Source organism: Lonchura striata, chromosome 1 (assembly GCF_046129695.1).
Source record: "Lonchura striata isolate bLonStr1 chromosome 1, bLonStr1.mat, whole genome shotgun sequence".
Lineage (NCBI taxonomy): Eukaryota > Metazoa > Chordata > Aves > Passeriformes > Estrildidae > Lonchura > Lonchura striata.
This window is the reverse complement of record NC_134603.1, coordinates 120,680,804-120,705,381: the sequence shown is the minus strand read 5'-3', so window position 1 is coordinate 120,705,381 and position 24,578 is coordinate 120,680,804. Positions and strand designations below refer to the sequence as shown.

The 24,578-nt window shown below is 39.4% G+C and overlaps 1 protein-coding gene and 1 long non-coding RNA gene across 2 annotated transcripts in view; one reads left to right on the top strand and one right to left on the bottom strand.

Annotated features, from left to right (window-relative positions):
- SATB1 (SATB homeobox 1) overlaps positions 1–12,587 on the bottom strand; it is a 91,854-nt gene extending 79,267 nt beyond the window's left edge. The window contains exon 1 of the mRNA XM_021538125.3: positions 12,481–12,587. The gene's annotated coding sequence lies outside the window, so the exon portion shown is untranslated. The remainder of the gene's footprint in view (positions 1–12,480) is intronic.
- A 116-nt stretch (positions 12,588–12,703) lies between these two features.
- On the top strand, positions 12,704–18,561 carry LOC144247212 (uncharacterized). Its single transcript, XR_013340928.1, has 3 exons — positions 12,704–12,814; positions 13,797–13,976; positions 14,611–18,561. It is a non-coding gene; the product is annotated as an uncharacterized LOC144247212 (long non-coding RNA).
- Positions 18,562–24,578: the final 6,017 nt, after the last annotated feature.

Genomic DNA, 24,578 nt, shown 5'->3' with positions numbered 1-24,578 from the left:
GGCTACATGTAGTGCATTCATTAGTTAACAGACCCCAAGGCTCCTGGGAAGTATCAGATATCTACACAGTGTCCCATGGTGCAGCATTTTTTAACTGGATGTCTCAGCTAGCTTGCAGATATGTAAAATCATATACAAATAGACATCTCCCTATTGATTGCTTCTGTGATGAGGCTCGTTTACTCCTGCAAATATTATCTGCAATGTACTTCAATCATGGAATCTTTTTTTAAAATGGAGTTGAATAAGAATATGCAAAATGTGATTTTGGATAAAACAAGTTACTTTTAGTCAAACTACTGCACCATTTTGTGCGAGTCATTTCATAGCTATATGTCTATTTTGACTAAGATGCTTGTGCAACTGAAGTAAATGCATACTTCTGCAGATGTGGCCCCAACAGTTATTTCAGTTCACCTCTTGGTGAGTCATGGAGAGGCAAAATACTGGAAGACAATTATGGAGTAAAATCCAACAAATGTTTGGCATGATGTAGTGAAGGGTGAACAAGAGCGCCAATTAGCATAGTTAGTCTTTCACCCCTGGTTGCCACAAGAAATCTTAGCTGCTTAAAATTGTAATGGAGAGGTGCTCACTTTCCCATAAAAGATCACAGCGATCAATATTAATGGTTAATCACATAAATCTTACTCTGTTGTACAGTCTCTTGTCTGCTATGTGGACAAACTGAGTTCACTTTTTGCTATCAATAGTAGGACACCAACTCCCACAAACACTACCTATATGTTATTTAATATAAGCCGTTATGTTTTATGACTGTGGACTTCAGAACCACTTCAAATAAAAAGCTTCAACTTTAAAAAAAGCATTTTGAAGACCATATTCTCTTCCATCCTTAACACTAGACTAGGACCTTGATGAGTCATGCTCATAATTTCCATGTGGCAACTACAGCCAACTACTTCCACAAAAGAGAACAAATAAAAATTGCAATAGAGCTTTATATAATAATATTTTATGCAATTAGGCAGCTTGAAGAAAGGAGGAAAGTTGGCATCTTAGGATCAGCCAAGTTTCCCATGTCATAAATATATGTTCAGCAGGTCACTAATTTCACAGCTTTCTCCCCAGAGGTATAATTTTTAGGTCTTTCATGTGAAGATGCTTAATGTGGGACACTGAGAGATGAAAAAAGAGTGGTTCCTGTTAAAGCCCTCATCATCACAGCACTGGATAACTCCTAGGCATGAGATGGGAATATAATTGTTACCTAAAAGAGTCAGTTGATAAGTGGTTATTTTAGGGATGTGTCTGAATAAAAGCTCTATTAATTTAACAGTATGTAAATCATGATCCCTGGACATAAAAAGCCATAGTTCCTGTTATTTTTACTTGTTAAAAGGAAAGTTACACCAAGTTACCTCCAAAGTGTTTTTCAATGTTGTTTGCAATTTTTTTACTAGTTCTGCTTATTTTTTTTTCCATTTTGTGACTCATTTTCCCTCACTTCCAACCACTATGCTTCTATCCCAGTTAGTATGCTTTTACTAATACAGAAATTTGATCGAACAATTCTGGGTAAGGATGAATATCACACTGCCGAGCAAAGCTTTGCATTACAGTAGAAAATATCTGCACTGTTGCACTTAGCCCTATAGAGGATTATTTAAATATTATTATCTACAGCTTATATGTTCATGCTGTAGAGCTCAAACCACAGTGCGTTCTTACATAGGGATTCTTCACCAACTGGAGAATCATCTCTGTCACTGACCTGATCGTACAACTAAAAATCTAGTGACACAAACTGAAAACATGGAAGAGTTTTAAGTCGAAGGAAATGGTTAGAACTGATTGATGAATTGAACTATGTCAAACTTTCATTATGAAACACAAAACCACATGAAATGTCCTGTTTCCAGTTTCATTAACTCAGAACTCTGCACATGTTCTGCTACACTTTTTCTAAGGTTCAAAACCTTTTAAGTAAAACTGTGCATCTAATTACGGCCAAACTTGACAGGAGTCAATATTCACTGTACATGAAATACATGCAAAATGTGTGGTTTTGGCGTAAAGCAAAATGAAAGTTAGTGGTTTTGGCCAAATTAACATTTTATTCTAGGGCTCCTTCCAATCTCAAACTCAGATGATTCCACAGTAACAAAGATTAAATGAGTTTTTCAGTTCTTTTCAGGAGCAATTAGCTGTTAATATTCACAGCTCTTTTAAGGAACAAGATACCTGTTAATATTACCAGGTGCTAACTAAAAAAGGTTTAGCATATGCAGTGTTACTAAGATAAAGGTCATTTATATATGTGTCAGAGTATGCTTAGTTTAATGTAAACAACATAAAGCAAAACCAAGTAACTTCAAAATGTCACATATACTTGTTCTGATTAAAAAAAAAAAAAAAACTGACAAAAACACCAAAAACCACCAAAACAAACACACACGCACAAAAATAGAAATTAATAAACGTATTGAAGTATTTGGTGTATATATTTGCTTAAAGCAACTATGTTTCTAGATTTCCTGCTACAAAGTGGCTACAATGGAAACAAACTGAGATGGAGAGCAGCAGTTGGAAACTCACTAGCACACAGTATTTTTAGGGCAAAATTAGGTTAATATTTATGATAGTAATTTGTACTCATGAAAACACTTGAAATGCCGTAACAGATGTGTAAAAAGTTAGTTCCTGTGTTAAGTGCAAACATTTGTGGGGAAAGATGTCTTCTCTGTAATTTGCTTCTGGCAGGTTATACTACAAACTCCTTCTTATATTTGATTTTTCCTTCAGAAATGTTGATAAAATGAAAAGTTCTGGAATATTCTGCTCATGAAAGATGCAGTACATTCTCTCAATTCATTTTTCCTTTATGGATGTACAGATGGAAAACCTCTCTGCACCACATCTGCAAATGTGCCACTTCCAAAGTGGATGGGGCCAGGTGAAGAAATGATCCAAATTATTATAGTCATAGAAAAATAACATCCAAATCAACTTACTCCCTTATTTTTCAAAAACCTTCAAATACAAGCATTGCTCAATATGCTGCCACAAATTAACTACACAGAAACACATCTCACATCTAAGCCCATGCTTAAAACTCTTTTAGATACTTTTGTATAAAAAGAAAAAGAAAATATATTCAGATCTTCATTTACTTAATACCAAGTGGTCATTGCTGTGGGCATATCAAAAGAGTTATTGTCATTTTTGCTTGATTGAGTTTTGAAAAAATCTTTCCATGACCAGAAGAAGTATTGCGTTCAGTCCATACTGAACTTTTTAATAAAAAGCAGTAAAGCAATCTACTTCATTGTCAAATGATTGAAAGAAATTTAATTAATGCCTTTGGAGGGAACGCCTATATAAGTATCACAATCACAAGAATGTGCATATATGCATATATGAATACATATGCCCAGCCGCAGTCTACCCTGTTGCTTTAATGTCATAACACTATGGTCCATGAGCAGCTGAAGGCAAAAATGAACTCCTATAATTTAAAATATCGTGCTGACACAATTTTAAGGTCAAATTACATTGTGTAGTTTATTAGAAGATTAAATGCTTGCTTCATCACAGGACACTTCATCCCTAGAAAAGGCAGGCAGTATAGAAATGCTCACAGACAAACAAATTAAAAATAGTAAGTTATAAACAGGGGAAAATAAGTTTATGCCACACCAACAAAACCAAAAAGAAATAAAAAAACCCCAAACCCAAAAAGCAAAAACACAAAGATGCATGAAAAGCAGTATGATATGTTAGATGTTTATCTATACATAAGAGACAGGTGTCACAAAAACAAAACAAAAAAATCACGAAGCTAAAGAAAAACTTTAACTCACCAGTTTCCATCTGTTATATCTGAATTCATGCATAATTGATTATCCATGACTGGTAAGTTCTTTTTTTTCACTAGCCTAACACAGTTTTCTAAACATTATGTGTTAAATCACCACCAAAGTAAAGGGTGTTTGAGAAACCGTAAGGGCAGAATAAAAATTTTTTAATGAAAAATAACATGTCAGTTAATAATAGAGCTGACCTATGTTTAAGAGAGAAATTTTAATCATGTGCATATTAAATATTAATAACCTATTCTGTTATTGTTATAATAAGGTTAAGTAAGCTTCTCCATGCTTAAGGAGAGAGAAGAAGTAGGAATATATAACAGTGAAAAAAAAAACACTGAGAAGCAGAGACATAAGGAAAATGTGTCAACAATAAACAAGAGGAAATGAGAAAGAAGGAAAAGATGAAGGTGGAAACTAATCTCTATGTGTCATTATGACTGCCAGAGTACTGGCAAAGCAGCAGCATCCTTTTATTTCAATTTTAATCATTTCTGAATTTTAATACCCTGCTCCTTTTGTAATTCTCCTGGCATTCCCTATATGCATCCATCCCAGCCAAAACACCAGTGTAAATTAAATGGCACACAACCACACCACTGATGTAGTTCTCCCCGTAGAACCAATTGAGTGACCAAAAAGCAGAGAAGGTATGACTACTTTGTATCCCCACAGACTACTAGCCAATTAAGTGACTTAATGTTCTTCAATTCCTTTAATTTTGAAAAGAAGGGCAGTGGTTAGGTAACCCAGCAATATAGAGCCATTAAAAAAAAATAAAGCAAGCCAGTAGTAATACAATAATCAGTGACCATCAGGGCCTGGAAAAATGAGTTTGCTCTCACTGGCACTAAGGAGCATCACATGATTATTTAATTACAGCTCTAATTTTTGTCTCGTGGATGGCAACATATCAACAATTAATAGGGCAAATAGAGGAGACTGCATTTTTAAAGAGACAGAACCTATATGAAATAGTGCTTGGTAATGCAATTTATCAGACAGTATAATGCCTCTTACGGCATATCTGTCATCCTGCCAAACATATAAAAAAATTCTACTGGTTCAATTCTCCTGCATAGTATCCATAAAATTCTTCTGGAATGCTTAGAAAACAATAACTACACCTATGAGTATCCTAAATGTCATTTTAAGCAGCAGTGCAGAAGTCGGTTACTTGTAGGGCTCGCAGCCCAAATAAAGTAGTCGAATCACAAGTTTCAAATGCAAACACACTATAGCATTTTCTTGAAAAGACTATAGCAAAAGTCATCAGGAATGGCAAAGATGATTATAGTATACAGTGATTCAAGTGAAGAAAAACGAAACAGAAAGTCAATAAAATACAGTCAATGGGACAGAGATTGATTCTGACCGATTGACTTTATTCTGAGATTTTCTTACAAAGCATACTGAAACTAGGGCCTCAAAACCTATATCATATTGTTCCTGCACAGGACTGCTAGATAAGAAATGAAAAACAAGACCTAAAAGAAGATGTATGATGCATATTATCGAGTGAAAAGCTCTACTTTCAGTTTAAAACAGGTTTCCCTTGTGCCTCATCCTGCAATGATGGCAGTGCGGAACCTAGGAACTGTGGGAAGTTCACTACGTCGAGAAGCACTTTTCGCAGTTAGGGGAATCTGGAAATATATCAAAAGAAAAACTAATTTTATGCACCTTTTTGCAACTGTACTTACTTTTCCATAGCAATGAGTGGACCAAGCTACAAACTCCATAAATTTATATTATCTAGTGTATGTTTCAGACAATAGTCAATATCTAACATAGCAAAAGCAAGCTCCAAATTTCCTCTCAGCAATACACTGTACCAGTGAAAAACCTACCATACTATGCTTAGACGGTTTTTTAATCCTACTTCTCAATATAAAAATTAGACATGCTTTTTCATTTGATATTCTAAAATCTACCCTTTGAACAAACAAAGAAATGCTGGGTTTGGGCCCTTGCACAGAAAAAAAAACCCACTGCTAAACAGCAGTTCAAGTATTATTGCAAAAAGTGTGACTAGAGAAGTAGTACTATTACAATAAATGCTCCATTCCTCCCCAAAATTGTGTCAAATTGTTTTCATTGAAGTCATGAACATTCTGGATTAGAGATCTTAATCTATAATCTTAAAAAGAAAGCTGGCAAGCAAGAGCTTGTATGTAAAAGTAAATATCATTCTTTTTATGCACTGGTTACTATACAGATAACATGTCTCACAAAGACTGTAATTAAATGTCTAGTGCAGAAGTAACACTAAAAAGCATACAGTATTATTACATTACAATGAATCCTTAGAAGCTAAAATTGTCATTTTTAAGTTTTAAGATGCCTTTAATTATTCTTGAGACTTCTTATATTTATCAAGAAAGCCCACCTATGATGAAAAGCACTAATTACTTAAAATCTTTCTAATACTCCTCTCCACAAAAATATTAATTTAATGTTTGATTATAAACATTTTAAAACTCAGTCTGGAATTCCTCTCCACTTCAGTTTTTGCCTTTGGTCCTTCTGAGAGTCTGCATGCATGCATGCTCTCTCCCACTCTCTTTCACCTCCTCTCTTCTCTGTCTTTTATTTAATGTAATAGAAGTAGGAATATAGGGTGTGTATGATGTTTAGAACTTTCCTCCTTTTCATTGAAAATGTTTTTAATTACCTGGCTATTATGACAGACATATATTCTAAGTGCAGTTGCTGAAAAGGAAATACCTTTCTCATACCTTTGCATGTGGGTTTGAGTTCAGAGCAGCAATTCCTGGCACTTCTGTTGGAAATGTTTTCCACTCTAGGACTGATTTACAAATGTAAAGAATTACTTACTCCTTCACTGTTCTATGAAACACATATACTACTAATTTTATAGCTGGGTAAATAAACCAGGAGCATATTAAGGCCGCATTTATAAAAGGATAATGTGCTGTAGCTTCCTTTTCCTTCATATGAAGTTATGTGCTGAGCATTTTCAAAATCAGGGTTACAACATCAAAGATGGCAAATATGGCATGGACAGTTATTAACCAAAAATTACACATTTTTTTCAGGGCTGAAACCAGAACCAGGAGTAAAGACACCAGAAAAGATTATGAGACAGTCCTCCAAACACAGGTGGTCTGAATGCATCACCACTTCGTCTAGCGAGCAGCAAGTGTAAAGACCCACAAATGATTGCTGCTGGCCAAATAAATCCTGTCAGAGCAGGATCCCGGGAAGACAAGATGCACTTGAGGTTTAAAGCACCTCCCTCGTCTCCTCAGGTCACATCATGTCATAATGCGCCACGGGAAAGAGATAGAGCAGATAGTCCCTGGAAGTTATGTAAGGCCAGCGCAGCTGACAGACATGGCCCATCCTGATGTTTTGCACCCAGGTGCAGCTGGGGTGACAGAGGCCAATTCACAGGCCAGCAGGCTCCTCTCGCCTCTCTAACCTGCAGTTCACAGCAGCAAAGCACGAGGTAGTGAGAGATAACTTCTGTGAGCCTACAGCTGTGCAGAGGTGCCACCAGCAATGCTTTACCACAGCTCAGAGACAGCAGTTAGCCTGCGCTCCGGTGAAAGCAAGTCTTACAGTCCCCATCCCAGCAAACACAAATGCACAGTGTTTCACAGGGGAATCAATCTCCAGAGAGATTGCTGTGCATTGGTGTTCTAAATAAATAGCTGCAAGGTGGACCTTGGTGCAAATACTAAGTGTTAGTGTGTCCTTGAGCCCATCCGAATGCCTAACGCTGATCCTCTACAGGAACAGCAGAGGATCAAGCTGTGTAGTGACACACCAGTGTGCATGAGAACAAAGTCAGGCTCAGCAAGTTTAAAAGGAAATATTTAGAATTCAGACAGTGCCTGAGGTATGTTACTACACTCTACTACTGTACTCTACTATTACTATGCCATTCCTAGTACACTGCACCAGATAAAACAGATTAAGAGTAGGTTACAATTGATACAGGGCACAAGGACCAGTTCAGAACATATGTACAAGTTCAGAGCTGGCAAGTCTCCTTAAAATTAATCTCTGTCAAGACTTAAACCTACTGAGAGCAATCCTGTGCAGAAACCATGAGAAAGTTGGCTTTTGCAAAGCAATAGAATGGCTAGCTATTATGTAATGAGGTGCTGGTGATAACTGTGGTAAACTTAGATGCCACAGGATGGCAAATGTTCAAAACCACCAGCATTTTTGAAGGGAACATCATAATATATCCACTTGGAAGTAACAGTTACAAGTTGTGGTCAGGGCTGTTGACAGTTCATGATACCACAGACAATGGAACTGACCAACTAGCCAACTTAGTGTTAGGTATAATACTTTTGAGAATCTGAGGGAGGAATTAACCTCTCAGGTAAAAGTTATTAATGGAGTCCTTCAACAGAGAATTTAGAGAAGCTTTTTGCAAACTGTGGGTTATTCTGACTGCAGTTATCTTCAGTTCAAATGCCAGATATTTGGACTCACCGTTCCAAGATTAAAAGTAACATCAACAGGGCTTTCTGAGACTGACTTTATAAAGTTGCAAAATTTCCGTATAGCAGGCAGTAAGAACTGTAAGTTACTCTTTAACCGTCAAACTGTTTTACTTCTTTCTTTTTTCCTTTTTTTTTTTAGACTCAGTAGCAACTTTGTGACAACTAAAGTTTAAAAAATGCACTTGATTGCATAGTGACAGATTTGCAGAACATTTTTCATCACACACACATATGTGCTTTCAGTTATTAATAAAATGCTTCTGCCCTTAATCTGCCATTGCCTGAATATACAATTACAGTGTCTTGGATAGACAAATACTGTTAAGGAATTCTGTTTTCCCTGTTTGAGATGCAATTCAATTACATCAAGTAAAACTGAATACTATGTCTTTAAAACTGGCTTCGGCTTGCCACAGAAAGGAATACTGAATCACTTTTCTATTAAGTTCCTCTTAGAGTGGAATGATAACAAAACTTTCTTCTCTTCCTCACCCCCACCTTCCTTTTTTGCTTGTTTTAAACAAGGAAGAGCCAGCTGCCCTGGGTAACACCACAGGTAGATATTAAAATGGAGACAGCCATTATTTAGTGGCGACAGGAATATAAATACAGGCACTAACCTATAAACTGGTGTTTACTTCAGGAAAGTAAGTCATATTTTTTCCTCTGATTGCCGTGCTGTCAGTTTAATGCAGCGTAAATAAACAGTAGGTGCATGATAGCTTTAAGTAGAAAGTGTTCATTCCACAAGAGGAGCAGATTACTGAAGCCTGATGCCTATAACGGCAAAAACAGAACTTCCATTTTACCTGGCTAAGAGACTTGTGGCTTTTCTATTAAATTAATTTGTCAGAATTCTATGAAAAATATTATGCACTCAAAGAACTTTACAAAAAACATTCATTTTTGCAGCCCTCAACTTGAACCATTTGAAAAAACAAAAGCCAATCATTCCGCTGTAATTTCATCATCCCATTGCTCTAAATGAAAGCTTTATATAATCAACCTAATATAACAGAAAATAAAATGATATATGGAATTGCCTATACTTTGAGTTATTTTGTTCTTATAAATATATTCCCTGACTGAAAGTAAAAAAATTCCCCTTTGGAAAAAGCAATGATGTCTGAGAAGATTGTATATACACTCTACATCTATTAACATAAATTATAAGAAAGTAAAATGTTCCAGATGTGTTTAAACTGTTGTAGAAGGAAAGTTTGTGGCTTCACTGGATATATATTAAATATATCTAGAGAGAGCAATGGCAGTTATATACAAGAAAGCAATAAAATGCTTCACTAGAGTCTATGTTAAAATACCATAGTTCCTAGAAATATGACTAAAACATTTCAGAAGTCATATTTCCTCCAGTTTTAATTCAGAAATCTACTTTAATGTATTTTTCTATATATTATGAACTATTTTATTAATAAAGTAATCTTCTTAATTTTCTTTTTATTTCAAATACAGCTGGAAACCTACGGAATTACTTCAAATTCCTCTGACAATATTTAGACTAAAAAAATAGGTGACATTAAAAAGGTAACAGTACTTTGAAAAACCAAGTAGTTGATACGTTTAAAAGATTTGGTGAGTTTTTTGTTGGTCTTTTTTTTTTAACAAGATCACCAGACTTCATCTGATTATCTTCTAAATGGCAGTTTCACACATGTAAAACCCTCTCTATCCCAAACCTGTAATGTGTGAGAAACATTTTCTTTAGAGAAACCTCTCTAAAGAGGTTTTCGTGCTGCAGGGGTGGATGTGCCCACGTCCCCAGCAGGGCTGAACGTGGTGGCTGGTGCCTGTGGGATGCTGGCAGGGCTGCAGGCAGGGCTGATGCTGCCTTGGGAAGCACAGCCACAGAGGGCAGGTGCTCATCCTCTCACCCGCTGGGCCTACGCTGCAAACCAAAGAGGTGCCCTGCTCGTGTACAAGCTGGGGCTGGCATGGCAGGCTCTCTCTGCTCCTGATACTGCCAAAGCACCGTGTCCCATCAGTGAGTTACAGAGCGACTCTGCTTCACACTGCTTTCTCGGGAGCACAGCAGCAGGTTAGGATTCACACGAGTCGCTAAAATAGCATGAGAGGGGAAACTGCGAGAGTTACTTTGCTATTTAAAGTATCAAGAACAAAGAATATAAAAAGGAAATGGCCAGTTTTTCAAAATTCATGCACAAAAAGCATTTCATTTAAGTATCTTTTTGTTCCAGTAAACTATTTTGCATACAAAGGACTTATTTATTACATATTTGAACTTGTGGGAAAAAGGGAAGGAATGCACTGATTCCTGAAATAACTCTACAGCCTTTTTGGAGGCTTTGCTTTTCTGTGCTCTTGTTCTACTCTGAACAGTTTTATTGCAGGGACAGAGGAATTCCTTGGAGTCAGTTGTTTCTTTTCCACTAGCTGTACTGAAGAGTGGGCATACATAGCATACTAGCCAAGGATTTTAATTTCTCTTCTATTGCCTTATTATGTGTGTGCGCTATCTGTTCTGACGCATGCTTATATGTGAACACGTTGCATTTTCTGCCTGCTCATTTTTTTACCTACTCTACGTTATTTCACATTTCCTTGCAAAACCATTGCTTCAACTTGAAAAGCAAGGTAATATCCATAACGATCTCAAATAGAAAGTGAATTAGAAAATTAGTGTGTGTATATGTATAAACATATTAAAGAGCATATAGGAGTACGGGACTGGAAAGAGCATTCTCAAATTCTACAAATACTGCTGAAAAGTAATTAGAAGATAGAAATTACAGAGAACATGCTATATTCATGTCTATACACTCTACGCATACAGTTTCGAGTTGTTTTTGAATAGTGCGCCTGATTTGACACATTTCTATCTGGTGATTGTGTTAAATGCTTGATAGTGAAATATCCAAGCATTCCTTGTGCTAACTACAGCTGAAATTTTACACTTATTGTAACCTTTCCTAACAATGTGAGAAAAACAGAGTAAATATATTAAATTTGTTTCATAACAGATGCTTAGGTTGTTAATATTTAAGATGCCTATTCATGCTATTCCTGTCTGCACATTTGTCAAAAATGTAAGCTTGAATGCTAATGTTTGCCAGCAGACTACAGCAGACAAATATATGAATGCGCTGTACCAAAATAATATAAAGTAGAAATAAGGGGCTGCTACTAACTCCCACCCAAGCAGCACGGACCAGAATGAAAGGGCACCTCCAGATCACACGTCTCTGCATCTGAATTTGTGAATTATTTTCACAGAATCGCTGCGCTCACTTGCACGGACTAAAACCAGAGGAGAGCTTTTCTCAGTTTAAACTCATTTCAGCTTAGGAGCTGGTGCAAAGTGTTTCAGAAAACTTAGATTGTAGCGAAGTTTCTCCCGCAGTCAGAAAAAGCTGGAGACTGGCAGAGGGAAACTCCGGGTCGGGCAGGTGCCTGTCAGGAGCGCTCCCCCCGGCAGCCGGCGGAGACGGCGACAAAGGGGCGAGGATTTAGCAAAACCTCGGGTGGCGGGTTCGGAGACGGAGTAGAAAAATCAAAAGTAAATCCTGGAGCACACAGACGAGCTGCTGGCGCTGCTCCCCGCGACAGCGGCAGCCCCGGGTCGTGCCGCGGGCGGGCGGGGGGGACTTGCCACCCGCCGCCACGGGCGCGCCCCCGGCTGGGGCAGCCGCGGCCGCTCGGCCGCCCGCGCAACCCCCGCGCCCTGCGGAAGCGCCACCCCGCGACCCCCCCGCCCCCCGCCCGCGACCCCCGGCCCCGCCGCTTCGCCCCGCGCCGTCGGGGGCGCCGCCGCCCCGCGCCCGCCGCTGCCGGGAGGCGCGCGAAGCTGGGTAAGAACTTTGCCAAACTTCTGGGGGTTTTTCCCTCTGCCCCCACCCCCGCTTCCCCCCGCTCCCCCCCGTGCCAGCGGCGGGTGAGGCGGCAGCGGGCAAGGGAGCGGAGCGGAGCGGGGCCGCCGACCGGCAGCGGCGCGGCGGCAGGTGTGAGCCCGCGCCGGCCGGGAGGCTCCGGCAGCGGCAGCGCCCGGCGCGGCCACCCGCCCCGCGCCTCCCGCCCGCCCGCCCTCCCGGGCCGGCACAGCCGGGTAAATCGCCGCGGCGGCTGCCCCCGGCACGGCTCTGTCCCCCCCGTCCCCGAGGAGAGACGCCGAAGGAGCGGGACCAACTCACTCATGGGAGCGCGGCGGGCGAGGCCGGCGACACCTCCGGCTTCCGAGGCGCCGGCGAAGTTAATTGCACTGAAGTTCAAGTTGTCTTTTCACCCATCAGGAGTGGGCGTTTAAAGGAAGGAGAGCGAGGAGGAGGAGGGGGAGGGGGGAGAGTCTCTCTCGCTCGCTCGCTCTCGCATACACACGCGCGCACACACACACACACACACACATACACAGAGGCACACGCATGCACGCACGCACACACACACACGCACACGCACCCGCCCGCTCGGCTCCGCTCCCGAGCTGCCTCAGCAAGGAGGAGCCCGGACGGAAAACACCAGGGCAGCAAGGTACCGGCGTGGGGCAGCCCTGCCTCTGCCTGCGCGTGTCTGTGCGGGTGTGCCTGCGCGTGTGTGTGTATATGTGTGTGAGCTGTGTGTGTGTGTGTGCCCGCGGTCCCCCCGCCTGCTGCCTCGTACGGCCCCTCCAGGCGGGGAGGTGCGCGCTGCCCCCGGGGAGGGGGCGGCGGTGCCGTCGGGGCAGCGCGGCCGCTGGGGGCCGGTCCGACTGGGGCCGGGGTCTCCGAGCCCTGCGCCGCCCGCTCTGTTCCGCGCCCGCTGCCTCCTGCCTGCGCGGCGGCGGTGGGAGGGGGGGAGAACCGAGCGGCGGCTGGAGCGCAGCGGTGGCGTGTGTCTGTGTGTGTGCGCGGCGGCTCCTTCCCTCCGGCGGCTCCCGGCCCCGGGGGGCGGTGGGGCTGACTTGGTGCAAGTGCCGGGGGATGGTGGTGTGCGTTTACTCGTGCCTGCCGCGTCCCCCTTCTCCCCGGAACTCGGGTCGAAACCCTCCACCGTCCCCGCATTGCCTTCCCCGGCACCGCGCCCCCGCCCCCTTCTTCCCCCTTCTCCATCCTTCCCCCGCTCCTTTATTTCCACAGCTGTCCCCGCGCCCTCTGGCCGCCCCCCGCCGCTACTCGCAGAGCCCCGGCGGCAGCCTCTTTCGGGCAGGCAGCGCTCCGCGGCTACCCGCGATTTGAGGTGGCTGATGGAGAAGCTCCGCTAGCGCGCTGGCGGTCTCCGCGGGCTGGGGATGCCCGGGTGCGGGCAGGCATCCCCCGGAGGCCTCTGCCTGCCGGCAGTCCCGCTGCCCCGTCGGGCCGGGAGCGGGGCCGAGTCCCGCATCACTGTGCTACGCCTGCCTGGTGTTTCACCTGGCACCACGTGCTCTGTAACGCTGTTAGAGAATTGCCTTTATTCATGAAACTTCTCCTAGGGGAAGTACTTTTCTCTCCTTTTTTTGTTTTTAAGACCTTCTTTCCCCTCTTCACTGATGTAGGATTGGAAGTGGAGCTACTGGAGAATGACCACTGAACGCATGTTTCCCTGAAAGCTGAGGCTGTTTCTTATTCCCAAGGAGACTGACAAGAGAGGGGACCCGGATGTCAGCCCAATCTCCGTTTTTTATTTGTCTCAACTTTGAGGCAGATTTTTGTCTTTCAGCTGTGGGAACTGACAGGTACAATTCCCATAGGCACCTTTCCATCAAACAAGACCAAGGCCAAGAAGTTGATTCGTCATTGCTTTTCCTAGTTAGCCAGCAGTATGTCATTCTATTAATTGCTATTAGTAAGTTAACCTTGTAGCTCAGTTATTGAATAATCATTAATCCATGGAGGATACACAAGCCCAAAGGTTAATAATAGGAATAGCAATTAATAATATTGACCTTGCCAGTGGGGAGAGTATTTTTGTCACAGTTATTAAAAGTCACTACTATTTATACTAGGTGCAATGGTGCGAATTTGGACTCAATATGTTGAATACCAAATTACTGCAACAACACCAGAAATTAATTCACCCTTTTATCTCCATGTTAACAGTCCTCTGACTTTTTCTCTATTTAAAACATATCATCCCCTACTTTCTCATTTTAAATAAAAATCCTAGGTCTTTAATAAATTCTAACATTTCCACTAGAAAATAACATCGAGCTCACTTACACAGATAAAAATTTATTTGCCTGCAGCTGATTTGTTGTAGTGCTTTGGATGTCTTCATTTCTCAGAGAGGACTTAGCTTTTTATTATCTTTTGATACCATGGGGTAATAAACAGGAGATCAGTACAAAGGGGACATTCTCTCTTTTATAGGTCCAACTCTCCACTCCCTGGAGTTGCCTCCTTGCAGAGCTACTCTGACTGACTGACTGACTAACCTACATCCTTCTACTGTCAAAGACCCATCTCCTTTATTTGTATCACATTTCTGACTGGCTGGTCAGTAAGCCCTAATAATAATCATGTTTCATGTCTCAGAAATCTAATAATCAAGTTACTCATTGCTACAAATTGCAGCTAAGCTATTTGGGTTAGTCACGTTATCCCCACTTTAAAGGCAGGGAAACTGAAACAGGAAAATTAACGCATTTGCCTGAGGCTACACATGGATTTAAGACCAGATCCAGAACTGTAACTGAATTTAGACCAAGATCCCTTTTAAAGATCCTCAAGTGCACTATTGAAAATCCTTCTTTAAAATAGAAATGTAGCATAAACCTTATTTTTCATCAACTTTGTATATTAGTCAAAACACACACACTTTTTTTTAGGTCACATTTTGTTTTTAACAGGTAAGGTTTATTCAGCTTTTTTTAAAAAAAGTGTGGTAATACTTTTCAGCTACATCAGGCAGTTTACTTTGGAAACAAATATTTAATACCAGACTGTTTGCAGTAATGGGAATAGAATTGCTTGTCATTGGGCTACTGTAAACAATATTAGCTAAATGTTATGGTATTGTTACAAAACAACAAACTATGATGGGAAGTCCAGCATTAGTATAGATAAGGTGCTCTTGCTTACCTAGTGTGCACTGGTTTTCAGCATAATGCTCCTTCAGTGCTTTCAGTATCAAAATACCTAATATGAGTCTAAACACCGAAATACATATGGGACAACCATATACTGTGTTTGAGAGTTACAATTTATGTCATTAAGCAGTGAGTTTTACCAAGTTGTGTCATTCATGTCACTGAAGCAACACATATACTGCCTGCTCTTTAGCTGTGGCATGTCATCAAAGCATGCCTAAAAGCCAGATGTACAATATAACTTTCCTATTACTGACATGTAGATATTTCCTCTTCCTCAATTCCCGCCCTAAATGTTTCCTTGCCCAGCCTTCTACATGCTCAGAAAGGAGCTATAGATGCTATAATGCTTAGAAAGGAACTATAGAAAGTCCTGTTCATCCTGCTCATCTCTGATGTCTGGAATTGTGCAGCTGAAAGCCTATACAGAATAAGTATACATTCTTTTTAAATTATTTTTTTATTTATGCTGACAGCTCCTTTCTGAGCATTTTTAGAGTCCTGATTTGAGGGAAGTGGGTGCAGATCTCATTCAAATAGTCATTCTCCAATACCATTAGCATTACCTGCCAAAAATGAAAGTGGCATATGAATCACAATAAGCCACTCATGAATTTGTGGATTTAGAACCTGCCAAGGAACAGCAGATACACACACGATTTCAAAGACCCATCAGTTTTAGGTACTTCCAGCAGTGCATATTTATCCAAAGACCATCCTATTGATGGCACATCTTATAAGGCCTACAGACATAACTGATTCCAGGGAAGGATAATACTGACTGAAAATATTTCTGTTCCAGTCTTTCTTTTACAAGTGAGGTAGTGAAAGTGACGAATCTGCTAATCATAACCATGTCAGAGGCCCTTCCTGAGGTGTCCCTTTTATTGAAGTGCCACTGTGACATAATGATCTGTTGGTTTTCTGTGAGAAGAGCTTTAAAATCCTCTGGGAAATATCACAGTTGCTTTCCAGTTCCTTTCAGACATGTAAATACCTTTATGTTTAGACATGAGTACAGAGGGGTGGAAAGTGAAGTTCAGCAAGGACTAGAGTGGGGTTAAAAGAATCCACATGGATCCAGTGACCAAATACATATATATGTGAGCTTTTTTCTGTATCTGATATTACCTGGGGCTTGAAATGAAATGTTCATTTCCAAGAAGGAAACGCTGTAGGAACGTGTGCCTACTTGAAAGGTATGTTGACCCATCGTTGACAGAGAAGGCCATCTTCTGCCTAAATTATACATGAGCAACAGAACTCTCAGTAGTGCTCAGATACTTGTGTCGTTCTCAAGTAATATGTACATTATCAAGTATGGTTTATTTCCAGCTTGTAGTGTGTGGATAATGCTATATCAGTGAAAACCACCACATGCCACCTATCATTCGTTGTAATTGCTTGCTTTCATCATGGTTTGCTTAAGCTGAGCACATCAGAAACTGAAAATAACATTTGGGTATTTTTTCCTTCTTAACATAGAAAAGTTCCAGCCTACATTTTGAAAACTATTTATATGTTATTATTTGTGAAACATAGCAAAGAAACCTGCGTATTGGCATGGAGTACACATGGATGTCTCAGCAGCTTGATGAAATGTTAAGACTTGGTTTGAACTATGTTCCAACCAGTTCTAAATGTTATCTGTTGTAGATGAAAATGGTAATCAACAGATACAACCATGCTGAAGTAGCCTTCTGTGAATATCTTAAATGCAAGTGGCCATTACTGTCTGTGCCACAACCTTTTTGATGTTTCATTTTGCTAGTGGTTCAGTGGAAGATAGTCAGATGTCTTTTTCTGAATATATCTTTAGTGCGTTTCTGCAGTCGGTTGGTTATTCTGTTCTTTGTTGGTCAGACACCAATCTCTTGAGCTCAGGCCTATGTGACCTTGCTACTTGAATGTCTATTCTGAAAACTTCTTTACTGAAGTTGTCATCATGTCAATAGTAGCATATTCATTTTTCTGTCTTCAAACTAGTTTAAGTTCTCTCCAATCATACAGTGAAGGTCCATGTTTCCAGGCCCTTATGCTACACAGTACCTCAGTCCATTTGGCCACTCTCCAAGATGGTAACTGCTTTCTGCTCCACATCTCTGTTACAGGAGGTTTTTGGATTACCTAAAAAACTAAAGTGCATCCTCATAAAACTTAGCTTTTTGGAAAAGTAGATCAAGTTTTTGCAGATGCATCAGTGATGTCAGACTCACTTCTGTTTTGCCTGGCTGCTGTCTCCTTCCATCTGAAAGTCTAAAAGTATAACTTTTAAAGGTTTGAAGGAGATATATCAATATTTGTGTGAACCACTTTTACTGCACGTTGTCTCTTCTTTTCTACTTCCACTTGTCTTGGCTGCTTTTAAAAATTCTGTTGCCTGTATTGAGACACTGCCAGCTTAAACCAGTGAAGAGAAACCAGGTGACTGTCTACTTTTATGAATATAGGTTGTGTATAATAAATTCTGTTTTTACATCTATGCAAATTAAATCATATGATTCTGACTACATGCATTTTTTATCAAATATGGCATATATTTCACAAATTATATTTAACTTGTAGTCATGTTGCAATTTTGAATACCTAACTAGGAATTACAAGGTGTGCCACTAGATCTTAGTAAATAAGTGTACAAAACCAGAATAAATAGGATAAATTTAGCTTTTTTTTTCTTGTATTCTTGTTAAACCTAGTGAAAAAGCTTTTTCTGCTATAGGTGATAATATAAGCACCTCATTACTGTGCTGTTTAGAGACAAAAGTACACTTGGTTTCTAGAAATGTAAAGATTCTGTAAGGGCCTAAACAGAATGTGCCCAGAATAAGGAAGTTTCAGAGAAACAAGTCTTTGGTCTGGAGTTTACAGTATCTAGTTAATGAGGCCTTTTATTAATGTTTCTTGTCACAGAGTAGCAGACATCAGTCACAATGTCAAAATAAACATTTTATTTCTGCAAAGTTACATTTTCACCTCAGGAATATTGTGAAGTGAAAACGGGATTTAGCATAATTCTTCCTGTGGACAGACAGGGCAGTTTAAGTGTGAAAACCTAAGCCTTGCAATATGATTCCCAACCATAGGTGCACCAGACTTTGAATAATCAGTCTGTCAGATAAGCTGTGGCAGGCATTATTCTGTGAAGGTAACCACTCAATGCTTTCAATGTTGATGATCTTCAGTAACTGCTGATGTTTTTTTCCTAAATAAAAAGATATTTTGGGAGCACAAAGACGTCTCTGTCAATACTTGTGTTTTGGTCAATAAAAGGATGTGGATGGTTGAAATGTGGGAATCGGGTAGAATTCAAACATGTGAACAAACAGCTGTAATTCACAAAACCTTTTCTAAGAAGTTGCCTAAACCTCAAAGCACTAGATTTGCCTTAGAGTTAGTTGCTTTTCCACTTGGGACTCCTAAGTGGCCATTCAGGACTGTTCATGCCCACCCAGGTCCTCTAGACCTGCAGTATTCTTCTGCTTGAGTGTCTTGGTCAGCTTGGCCTCCTGGTTACTCGTGGAGTGTGCTCAAACTCCCTAACATGACTGCATTCTTGACAAAATGCAGAAGGGTCACTGTGGTAATAATGGGAACTTAATCCCAGGACTATTTTTATTTTTACTCTTATTTTTGTTTTCGTTTTTAATTTTTTTAGGGGGATATTGTATGTATTTCACAACAATTTAACATAGTGAAGACAAAAATAATCCCGAGAAAACTCAGTGTGTGCCCCAGCCCTGGGAATAAACTAAACATAAGATTATGATCTAAGGAATCTTGAATTCGTTTGTGCTCAAGGGCACTGTTTCAGCAAAAGGGTCGAGACTGCCTCTTCTAAAATAACCATCAGCCTGGTGGCCAGAGTCCTCCCTGGGGTGAGAGGAGTTGTAAATTGGGGCCTTTCAGGGCAGCAGAGATGAATCCCATGATTGCATTAGTGCTCTAATCACAGAGTTGTTATATAGAGGGAGATGGGAAGCCAGCTTCTCCTCCAGCTATGTTTTAATAAAACATAAGTTTTGAAGGAAAGATCACAGGGACCTATTTTCATAAAAAGAATGAGGGTGTAGATACTGAGTGGATGGAGGCATCTCTCAGACAGCCCTGGGTAGAGCCCTGTCTTTAGAGGTAACCCTCAGGTAGAGCCTTTGCTTTAGAAGGAGGCAGGATTGTAGATTTGGGACAAACCATTTTTCCCCTGGTTAACTCCAGTTGTCTTATGTTGAGGTCAAGACATGCTGTGCTGGCTGTTTTCCAGGCCACCCAGGTGTCTCTTCTGCTGCGCTGCAGGAAAGTAATGCTTTCAAAACATGATTCTGGATACCTGACAAGGAACCATGGGACAAAAAAATTCAGAGTTGGAGCACCATAATGCTTTATAGGATTAGCCACAAACTATATAAATCAGTATCTAATTATTAATAACAGTTTATTTCATAATAACAGCAATACTTGGTATCTGCTGGGAACTGTTATCTTGGTAAAGTTTATGGTCCATTTTTATTTTGCATCACAAAGGACAGCACAGGAAACTGTTGGATTGCATATTACTTATAATGAAAATTCTCTCTGTAAGTGTTTCCCATTAGAAGCTCTAATGGCTAACATGGCTAGACACTCATATTTATTTTAAGTCCTGTGGGATGCAAGGTTAAAATTATATTTTTATAGAATTTATCTAAATTAAAATAGAAATACATACTAAAATGTTGGCCTTTTCTAGGAAAAGTGCAATAATATTCAAAGATGCTTATTTCTTCTTTTAAAATACTTTTATTTTGCCTATTTGAAAGCTTCCAAAATCAGAGGACAAAAATTCCTCCAAAGACTTGACAGCAGTCCACTGCATGGATTTCATCTGCCACAGCATAACTGACTGCTTTTGCCATATAGGATGTATGGGCACAGTTCAGACAGTCTGCCCCATCTGTGTTGCCTTCCCCAAACCTGCTTGATATAACTGAAGAGTAGGTTACAAAGCTGTCCTGGAACCCTTCCACTTGTGATCTACATCCTACAATATGGAATATTCTAAATATCTTGGGCTTTCCCTAGCTAACAAGCTGGTTATTCTGGCTATGCATGAAGATACAGATTTGGGTCTTAATTAACATCTGTAGTTTAATCAAACCATTCTCAGATCCTGAGAAATCTGAACTGTAGACTTTCTGGTTTTTCTGATGACAGACAAATACTGTGAACTAAAATAGTAGTTTAATATATAAAGCATTTGCACCGGCTCTATGGCCATGGTAACTTTTGTTGAAGCGTGAGAAGTCTGAAGATCTTTTTCAATGTCTGATGAAGAATTCAAAGATAATAGATATGAGATCAGATACATTAGGGACTTGACAAAATTTTTTTGGTCTTTAAATTTAAACAGCATTCTATGCCACTTTACAGGAGCTATCTCTCTTGTGGTGACAGTCCTGTAAATCTCTGGCTAGGCCCAGTTTTATTATAAAAGAAGTTGGCTGGCCCAAAAGAGAAAATATGGAATAAATTGCTGTGAAAGTGGCTTGGCCTGTTCAGTCTGGTGACCCAGTGAAACAGTGGAGGACCTTATAATCTGCAGTGCAGACAGGTCCTCATTGTTGAAGGAAGCAGGAAGTGCTAAAAGGGCTGTAATTGCATATTCTTTAATAAGAAAGATAATTGTTGCTTTCACCAAACAGATTTGAGACAGATTTTAATAGCGTGTACACATTCAGAAGCCTCTGGAACACACCTTTTTACACTAATTTGTTCATATACATTGATATATTCTAATGTATTTTCACCCTCTAAAAATGTAGTCCATGTGGAGCACTTCTGAATTGCAGGGTTCCTTACTCTTTTTTTTTTTTTTTTCATTTTTAGATTGACTATGATGATTCAGTAAGGCAAAAGAAGATCCTGTAGATGTGTTTCTTTTAATAATTCTAAGTTTCTATCCTAGAATAAAGGCTTATGTTTGCAATGATTACAGTGGTCAGTTTGTACTACACTGTCAGGGCCTTGTCATCTTTCATTGTGCAGCATGATTAAAAAACCCACATAGCCCTCAATATTGTATTTTTTTTCAAAAACTTCAAATTAGGAAACTACATTTGTGATGTAGTGTGATTTTCTTTGTTGAATCTGAAGGGATAAAATCTTGTGTTGTAGCAGTATCAACATAAGTTTTGGTCTATAGGAGGAAGAGCAGTGTTGTGCAAAGCCTATCACAACCACTGAATGCGAAATCAGCAAAAGGAGACATGGCCTTCTTACACTGCTTAAGGTGGCTGAAATTCAGTTTCTCTTATTTCACATTCTATAATCTTTTTGAAGTCATTGTGAAATAAATAGTTTTCTTAACTGGCATTAGGTGTACGGCTTCCTGTGAACCATGGTAACTGAGGCTTGAGTTTTATGAACGATTGTTTAGTTTTCACCAAACTCCCTCAATCTGTAGATCTAAGCAAAAATCACACCATATGTTGAAAATGAGTTCAGTAGTGACTGTCTTTCAGCAGCTGTGCTAAATTTGTATTGTTCTGCAGTGTTATGGACAGCTTTTTTCAAAACAATTGAGATCACACATATATACTTAATTATTTTTATTACTGTTGAGTATCACATTTTAAAAGGCTTGAAATCTTTTTTCTGTGAAAGATGAAGCTAGGAAAACATTTGCTTTTTATCCCAGGATACTCATGCTTTCAGTTTATCTGTACAAAAGGTAAATCATGGATAGATAGATAGATAGATAGATAGATAGATAGATAGATACATACATACATACATACATACATACATACATACCTAGATGCTCCATGACTACCAATTCTAGAGCTCTGCACCATAAATGTCATGTATTTTTTGCTTTACTACAAAAAAAAAAAAAAGAAGAAAAAAAAGAAAGAAAAGGAAAAAGAAAAAGAAAGTGCTGCATTGTGTTGTAGATTGGACATTGGCTTTAGAATACAATGCTTGACTAATAGTAACTCGTGTGAGTTCATCAATTCCTTTTATATTGCCTGCTAATGAATCACACCCTGTTAAAGTTTTCCATTGCTCAGGTGGCCTACATGTGAAGTATCTCACTTTAGACCCAGGGGGGTATTCAATATCATTAATCAGATCAAGGAAAGGATAGGACAGTCTACAATATCTGCTGATAATATTCAAACAGCTGAAGTTTAGGAAGAGATTTTATTAAAAAGAACATCTACAGAAAGAAGAAAAGTACCACAGTTCATATTTGTCTCTTTTAAAACCACATGTCAAGGTAAGTTGCATCTGTATAAGGAGGAAAATGAAATCGTGGTTTGCTACTGCTTGGCAATATTCATGCAGTGAGTCAAGTCAACAATACTGAGGTTGAGCAGAACACAAACCAAGGAGGCCGCCCATGCAAATGATACATCCTGGTTGCTTCCTCATGAACTCTTCCATGAAATCTTGCTGCACCCATCTTGATTGCATATGCTAATCCCGGCTTTTAATTGACTCATAACATATTTATCTGGATTTCCAACTTCCTCTTCTCTTTTGAATGTTAATTAAAATAAAAAAGATTACATTTAAGATATTCATTACAGTAGCAGAGTTTTCTGCTAGAGCTGTTAGAGCCAAATTTTGGTTTTATTTAGATGGGACTATTTAAAATCAATCAGCTTAAGTCTGTTTTGCACTAGGGACCTCTTGATACCCACATAGTAAAAAATGGCCTTAGCAGCAATTGAAGAATTTATAATGTTCATAGAGTATATTTTCTACATTTTACCTCATGAAGTAAAATTGAGGAAAAGCCCCCACCTTTTAATATAAAATACATGTAGCAGTCCAAAGCTAGTTTTTTTGGATAAAAATAAGCTCAGAATTGCTTACATACACTTGTAGATTCTCCCTGTCTTCCCCTAAATCACTCACTATCACTCTTAGACCTGCAAAAGTAGGAAAAAGAGGACTTTGATATCCTCTGTGTGGAATATGGAGATTTCAAGTCATGTCTCTAGCCTAAACAGATAATTTTCCTTTGGTATTTTCTAAGCCAGATGCAGAGCTTGTTTATTTTAAGTCAATATTTAGGAATACTTTAAATAGTAGGGTTTTTTTTTTTGGTTTTTTTTTTTTTTTTTTTTTTTGTCATATGGACAAAATAGGACTTAATTCAAGAATAGAATGCAAATTCCCTTTTTTTTTTAAAGAAAAAAAGCAAATCTCATTCCTACTGTAGAGTTGTACAGGGCTTTTCCCCCTCCCATTTTTGTTGTTGTTATTGTTTTTGTTTCTCTGTAGTAAGCTATTTTGTTGTTACACTCTTGCTTGGCAACCCACCATATTGTTGTTGTTAATTTGGGGTTTTTTTATATTCAGTAGATTAAATCATACTATCCTATTTGGGATCTTCCCACCATTACAGCTTTTGCCACCCATAACCTTATTTTATGATCAAAGGGGAAATAAAGGGAAAGCAGTCATGTTAATAGGCTTTCCCATGCAGTCTCTCTGGGAATGGTCTTTTTATAAGTGTCTTGAACTTGACCTCTTCAGAAGGCCCAAAGGTCCAACACACATTTTTAAAGTTGCATTTAAATTTTAATATTTTTATTCTGTGAAGCCATTTAAAACCTGGCCCTCAAAACACAAAGCATAAATCTTTCAGGACAGTCATCCAGTAAAATTGATGTGTGCGGAAGAGAAATTCCGGAAAACCCCTACAGCTCTATTGCTTTGCTTTTCATGTTGTTTTATAGATACGTTCCCTACAACACTACCAAATAATCAAACAAAATCCAATGAATAATATTGTGATTTCATCACTCTGGCATTTGAACTTGCAAATACAATTTAGCAGTGAATTAGGAGAGGAAAAGTTTTGCATTGCCCCACCCTCATTATAAAAATGTTCTTCTGAGCCAAGCATTTGAGGCATTGGAAAGATTTACAGTAATAATATAAGTAGCAATAATGAACTTGGGAACAAGGGAGTCTTGTAAGGGGTTCTCAGAATGAGAGAGAGGTTTTGTAAGCAATTCTATCAACACTAAATAAATATTTAGGAAGATTGTTTTCTCTTAGTGAGTCTGTATAATAATTGTACTGCTAATAGGAAGTATATGATTTGGATATGAGAAGATACGTATCTCTGAGTCCATTCAACTTGTTTGTGTGTGGGTGAATCTAGTTCTCATTAAAGGTACTGGTTTGACTGTCCTGATTGCTACTGTCTTCTTTCCATGAAAATTTCAGCTTTGTCACCTGCTGTGCAAGGTTTCCAGC